Consider the following 6,988-nt stretch of genomic DNA (forward strand, 5'->3'; position numbering starts at 1 on the left):
TAGTTGGCAGTGAACTGCCATCTTAGTTGGCAGTTAATTTGCATATAGCCCTGATTAGCCAATGAAAAGGGTAGCGTCCTACGCCAATTACCATTTTTCTCTTTTATTAGTGTAGATTAGTGTAGTTTTTTTTTTTACTAAATCTTCAAAGTCCAGTGCATCGTATTGGTACAGCACACAAGTCAGACCAGCCACATTTCAGTGTGCAGTAGCTGCATGTGGCTTATGGCTATTGCGCGGGACAACAGTTCTAGATACTCATGGGTGCCACGCTTCACACTTCATAGCCGGACCCATGCTCGCTCTTTCATCCCCCTGCTGTCCACACCAAGCCTTCCCCCCGGGGGCTTCCCTGTTCTCCTGCCATCGTGGGGCTGAAGCCCCAACAAGTTGTCTCTTTCATATCTTTAGTCTTTCTCTTCAGTATCTTCTTCCCTCAGCCCAGGTCTCTAATCCTGGAAAAGTCTGTTTTACACCAATCCCCCTTTCTTCATGCTACCACTTCCAGGCAGAATTCCTTTCTCTGCATCCTATTCCTTACTGTGCACTGATCCCTCAAAGCCCTATAGCTTGACTCTCATCTCCACCCAGAGTTGCTGGTGCAGCCTTAGGCTAGGGACCATGTAGTGTCAACTGCTGGGTGCATACCTAGCTGAGCTGCACTGGCCTCATGGGAGAAGCAGATCATTTTATGCCTAATCTTCTGATTCTGACCCAGATGTTTGGAGGGGGGCTCCAGGGTCTATATTTTAACAAGTACTAGTATTTCTGAGTATAAAATAATGCTTGATCCTAGCAGAAAATCTGGCCATGTGGAAGGTAAACTATGTATATTTTCACTTACTTTGGAAAATTTCAAACATGAAAAAAAAAGGTAGAGTAATATGAGTCTCCAAGCATCTACCATCAACTTCAACATTTATTAACATCTTGCTTCTTCTATTTAAACCCCACATTGTTTTTGTCTTTTTTTTGGGAATAATGTAAAAGCAAATCCTAGTAATTGTGTAATTTCAGCCTTAAAAACTTAGGTATATATCTTTAACAGGTAAAATACATAGTTGCCTTATTTAAATCAGGATCCAAACAAAACCCACATTTGGTTGATGTATGTCTTAAGTCTCTTTTAGTCTACAACAATCTCCCTTACCTGTTCCTCCTCTCTTTCATCCCAAGTCATTTATTTTATATATATATTTTTATTGATTTTAGAGTGGGAGAGGGAGAAAGAAACATCGATTGGCTGCCTCCTGCATGCCCCCCACTGGGGATCAAGCAGTGCCCTGACCATGAATCAAGCCTGTGACTCAGGTGCACAGGACTATGCTCAACTAACGGAGCCACACCAGCAGGGTCCACGCCATTTATTAAAAAAAAAAAAACCAGGTTATTTGTCCTGTACAATTTCCCACCTTCTGGACTTTGCTGATCGCTTCCTGTGATATTACTTGTTTCTCTCTCCCCTGCTTTCTATAAACTGGTAGTTATATCTTCAGATGAAGTTTCGTTAGGATTTAACTTTTACTTTTGGGGGAGAATACTTCATTGTTGGTATTGTGTACTTATTATTGAATTCCATTACAAGGCATACAATATCTGGTAGCTCCACTTTTACTGAAGTTTTAAGAATAAGATTTATCCATGAATTCAAGTGTTGTTAAATGTTCCTATTCATTTTAAAGTTCCCTGTTAACTTTTCACTTAATGGATTTATCTTCTATTGATAATTGTGTACATCCATCATTTATTAGGAATTATAAATGGTGATTTTTATTTATTTATTTTTTAAAAAAAATATATTTTATTGATTTTTTACAGAGAGGAAAGGAGAGAGATAGAGACAGAGAGTTAGAAACATCGATCAGCTGCCTCCTGCACATCCCCCACTGGGGAAGTGCGCGCAACCCAGGTACATGCCCTTGACCGGAATCGAACCTGGAACCTTTCAGTCCGCAGGCTGACGCTCTATCCACTGAGCCAAACCGGTTTCGGCTAAATGGTGATTTTTAAAATTGTTCCTTAATATAGTTTATACAGGAAAGGCAAAATACATGATTTTTTCCTATTTGTTTACTAATTTTCAAAGTACATTTGGTGTCCTAGCTACCTCCAAAATTTTATTTCTATCATAAACTCAGGGTCTTTTTGTTTTTTATTTTTTATTTATTTTATTTTTAAAATATATTTTATTGATTTTTTACAGAGAGGAAGGGAGAGAGATAGAGAGTCAGAAACATCGATGAGAGAGAGACATCGATCGGCTGCCTCTTGCACATCTCCTACTGGGGATGTGCCCGCAACCCAGGTACATGCCCTTGACCGGAATTGAACCTGGGACCTTTCAGTCCGCAGGCCGACGCTCTATCCACTGAGCCAAACCGGTTTCGGCTTTTTGTTTTTTATTAAAAAATCTTTTTAAATTGATTTATTTTGAGAGAGATGATGGGGGTGGGGGGTAGAGAGAGAGAGTGAGAGAGAGAAAGAGAAAGAAAGAAAAAGAAAGAAACATCTGTGAGAGAGAATCATGGATCGGCTGCCTCCTGCACACCCCCCAGTGGGGATCGAGCCCGCAACCCGGGCATGAGCCCTGACCGGGAATTGAACTCGGGACCCTTGAGTTCACAGGTCGATGCTCAACCACTGAGCCATGCCGGCCAGGCGGATTTTTTATTTTTTGAAAATATTTTTTAAAATTGATTTTTAGAGAGAGAGGGACATAGATAGAAACATTGATGAGAGAGAAACATCGATCAGCTCCCTTCTGCATGCCCCCCATGAGCAGATCAAGCCCACATAAGCCCTGACCAGGATTCTAACTGGTTGCCTCTTGGTTCCTGGGTTGATGCTCAACCACTGAGCGACACCAGCTGGTGGATTTTTTATTTTTTTAATCCTCACCCGAGAATATTTTTTTTTTCCCATTGATTTTTAGAGAGAGTGGAAGCAAGGGGGAGAGACAGAAAGAAACACTGATGTGAGACACATTGATTGGTTGCCTCCTGCACACTCCTGGACCCTGGCTGAGGATTGAGCTTGCAAAGGACGTTCGTGCCCTTGACCAGAATAGAACTATGACCCTTCAGTCTGAGGGCCAATGCTCTAACCACTGGGAAACCGGCTAGGGCTAAAGGTAACTATTCTTACTGTGATTTTTTTTCCTTTGGCCTATGAATTATCTCTATGTGTATTGCTTAAATTTCCAAATATTTGAAGATTTTCCAAATATATTTCTATTATTGATTTCTAATTAACTTTCATTATAGTCAGATAATATGTTTTGTATGATTTCAGTTCTCTTTAGATTTGTTAAAGTTCGTTTTAGGATCCAGAAATCAGTCTGTCTTGATGATTATTCCAGATGCACTTGAAAAGAATGCATTTAAGTGCCACTGGGTAGAATGTTCTATAAATGGTCATTGGGTGATAGGTTTTTTATGTTCTATAAACTTACTGATTTTGAGGGATCTACTTGTTCTGTTACTGAAAGAGGAGTGCTGAGATCTCCAGCTGTAACTGTGGATTATTTCTCTTCAATTCTGTCAGTTTTTGTTTCACATATTTTGAAGCTCTATTTTAGGTGCATACATATTTAGGATTGTTATGTAATCTTGATGAATTCATGTTCATTTTTTTAATGTTCCTCTTTATCCCTGAGATTTCTTATTCTGAAGTCCTTTTATATTAATACAGGTATCTCCTGCTCTTTGAAAGTTCATGTTATGCTGCTTCGTTTTTATGAAAGACCTATATTATCTGTTTTTACCAAATGAAAGAAATCTGAAGAGGATTTTCATTTTTATGAAAACGTCAAAAAGCAAAAAGTGTGTTCACTGTTTATTTTGCAGTGTGCACTCCGAGCAGCAAGAGTGGCACCACCAACTCCCTCCCCAGGACTGACACCCAGCACCTCAGCACCAGGCACCAGAGCTTCGAGCTGTGTCTGTGAGTGTCTGCTTTATCTCGGTTTCTTTTGTGTATCCATTAGCAAGATGTGTCCCAAGGTATCAGAAAAACCTGAGAGAGCATATACATGGGTGTCATGTTTAATGTAAAACTGTACATAAGTATTTTGATTGTGGTGAATGAAATATATGTGTTGAACTTTGAGCCCACCATTTGTACTATTTACACACAGAATCTTGAAAGCTGTTGAAGTTACTGTTGGTTCTGCTAGTAGTAAAGGAGTCTCTTTAAGTTGGCATCCAGTAATGGATAAGATGGAGTCTATTGCTTGAGTGCATTGATGGGTGTTTAAAGCATGGTATGTTATCATATAATTCCTGCTTTTACTATATGTAGTGTTATTTTAAGTTTTAGATGTTATTTGGTAGGTTACTTTTGGGTCTGGGAGTGCTCAAAATTTTTTCCATATAAAATAATGGTAATTGCTTCTTCGCTTTATGCCATTTTGGCTTGTGAAGTTTCACAGGAATGCTCTACTTTCAGATATTGGGGGAAACTTGTATAGACACTTCAGCTACCTTCTGATTAGTACACACACACACACACACACACACACTCTCTCTCTCTCACACACACACACACACACACACACACACTAGAGGTCTGGTGCATGAAATTCATGCACTCATTAGGGGGGTTTCCCCAGCCTGGCCTGTGCCCTCTCACAGTGTGGGAGCCCTGTGATCAATTTCCCCAAAGAGGTAGGCCCCCGCCACCCATCCAGGGCTCCTTAATGGATTGCCCCAAAGAGGTAGGCCGGAGCTGGGGGTCCCGCCTCTGCGGCTCAGTGTGGAGCCGCCGGGACCTCCAGCCTCGCCATGTGGACGCGCCAGGACCCGGCTCTGCGTGGAGCTGTGCACGCAGCGTCAAGTCCCTGCCCACCCATGCGTGCCTCGCCACACATGCAGCCCCGCCCACCCACCTGTGCCTGCTGCGCTCGCAGGTTACTGGAGATGGGTTGTTACAGCGCGTTGGCCACATAGGCTTTTATTAGAATAGATAACATATTTTTATTGATTTCAGAGAGGAAGGGAAAGGAGAGAGAGAGAAACATCAATGATGAGAGAGAACCATTGATCGGCTGCCTCCTGCATACCTCCTACTGGGGATCCAGCCCACAACAGGCATGTGCCCTTGACTGGAATCGAACCTGGGATACTTCAGTCCACAGGCAATGCTCTATCCACTGAGCCAAACAAGTTAGGGTGGTGTTTATATATTTTTAAAAGTCATTCCCGTTGTTTTAATTTATCTGTGTGTTTAGGCTTAAAGTGGGTTTCGTATAAACAGTATACAGTGGGTCTTTAAAAAAATCTATTCTGATAGTTCTACCAGGGGCTTTTTATTTATTGTAATGACCTATATTCTTTGGTTTAAATCTGCAACATGGGTATTTGTTTTTCATTTTTCCCATCTGTTTTTGTTCACATTTTTCTCTTTTTCATGCCCACTTTTGGATTGAGTATTTTTATATGTTACCTTCACTATTAAGTTGTTAGCTACCCTCTGTTTTATTATTTACTGGTTGACCTAGGATTTACAAATACATCTTCAACATATTACTGTATGTCTTCAAATATGACACCCCTTCAGGTATACTAGACCCTTACAAAAGGCTACTTTCATTTCCCCTTTCCATTGTTGTCACATATTTTATTTTTACATAAGCTATAAGCCCACAATGTACTTTAGTCAATATGTTTAGAGAGATTAAAGAAATTAAAGTCTTATATTTACTCAGATATTTACTATTTCTGGTGCTCCTTGTTTCTTTGTGTAGATCCAGATTTTCATTGGTAGTATTTTTCTTGTGCCTGAAGAACTTCCTTACATTTCTTGTAATACAGTTCTGCTGGTGATTCATTCTTTCAGATTTTCTTTTTTAAAGCCTGTATTTCACCTTTTAATTTTATCTTTAAAATTTATTACTTACTAAATTAGCACCATTATATTTTAAATTAATTTTTATTGTAACTGGTTAACATCCTATAAATTTCAGGTGTACAATATTATGATTTATTTGTGTACCCTATTGTGTTCTCATCTCTAAAAGTTTAGTTTCTATTCATTAGCATATATTTGACCCCTTTACCCATTTTGCCCTCTTCCATCCCCTTCCTTTTTGGTGCCACCATTTTGTTGTACCTATGAGCTTGTTTTGTTAGTTGTTACTTTTTTGTTTTGTATTCTACAGATGAGTAAATCATACAATTTTTGTCCTTTTCCATCGGACTTAATTTTGCTTAACACAATACCCTCAAAATCCACCTATTCTGTTACAAATGGCAATATTTCAACTTTTTTTAATGTCATGGTAGTATTTCATTATATCTATATATTGCACATCTTATCCATTCATGCATTGATGAATGCTAATCTTGTTTATTATAAATAATGTTGCAGTGAACATAGGGGTTCATATAGCTTTTTAAATGTTTTCATATTCTTTGTATAAATATCCAGAAAAGAAATTGCTGAGTCATATGGTAGTTTAATTAAAACAATTTTTTAAAAATATTTTTATTGATTTCAGAGATGGAGAGGGAGAGATAGAAACATCAATGAGAGAGAATCATTGATTGGCTGCCTCCTGCATGCCCCCTACTGGGGATTGAGCCCACAACCCGGGCATGTGACCTTGACCAGAATCGAACCTGGGACCCTTCTATCTGCAGGCCAATGCTCTATCCACTGAGCCAAACCGGTTTTGGCTAGTATTAATTTTTAAGGAACCTCCAAACTGCTTTTCATACTGGCTGCACCAAATTACATTCTCACCAATAGTGTATGATGGTTCTCTTTTCTCTACATCCTTGATAACACTTATTTGTTGCATTAAAAAAAAAAAAAATATATATATATATTTATTCAGAGAAGGGAGAGGGAGAGAGAGCTAGAAACATCAACGATCAGAGAGAATCATTGATCGGCTGCCTCCTACACACATCACACTGGGGATCCAGCCTGCAACCTGGGTATGTGCCCTGACCGAGAATCAAACTGTAACCTCCTGGTCCATAGGTGG

At 39.5% G+C, this 6,988-nt stretch overlaps 1 long non-coding RNA gene across 1 annotated transcript; it reads left to right on the forward strand.

Moving 5' to 3' along the window:
• Nucleotides 1–3,096: 3,096 nt before the first annotated feature.
• On the forward strand, nucleotides 3,097–4,262 carry LOC102766498. Its single transcript, XR_435372.2, has 3 exons — nucleotides 3,097–3,130; nucleotides 3,846–3,942; nucleotides 4,136–4,262. It is a non-coding gene; the product is annotated as an uncharacterized LOC102766498 (long non-coding RNA).
• The last annotated feature ends 2,726 nt before the right edge of the window (nucleotides 4,263–6,988 follow it).

Source organism: Myotis davidii, unplaced genomic scaffold (genome assembly GCF_000327345.1).
Source record: "Myotis davidii unplaced genomic scaffold, ASM32734v1 scaffold73, whole genome shotgun sequence".
Lineage (NCBI taxonomy): Eukaryota > Metazoa > Chordata > Mammalia > Chiroptera > Vespertilionidae > Myotis > Myotis davidii.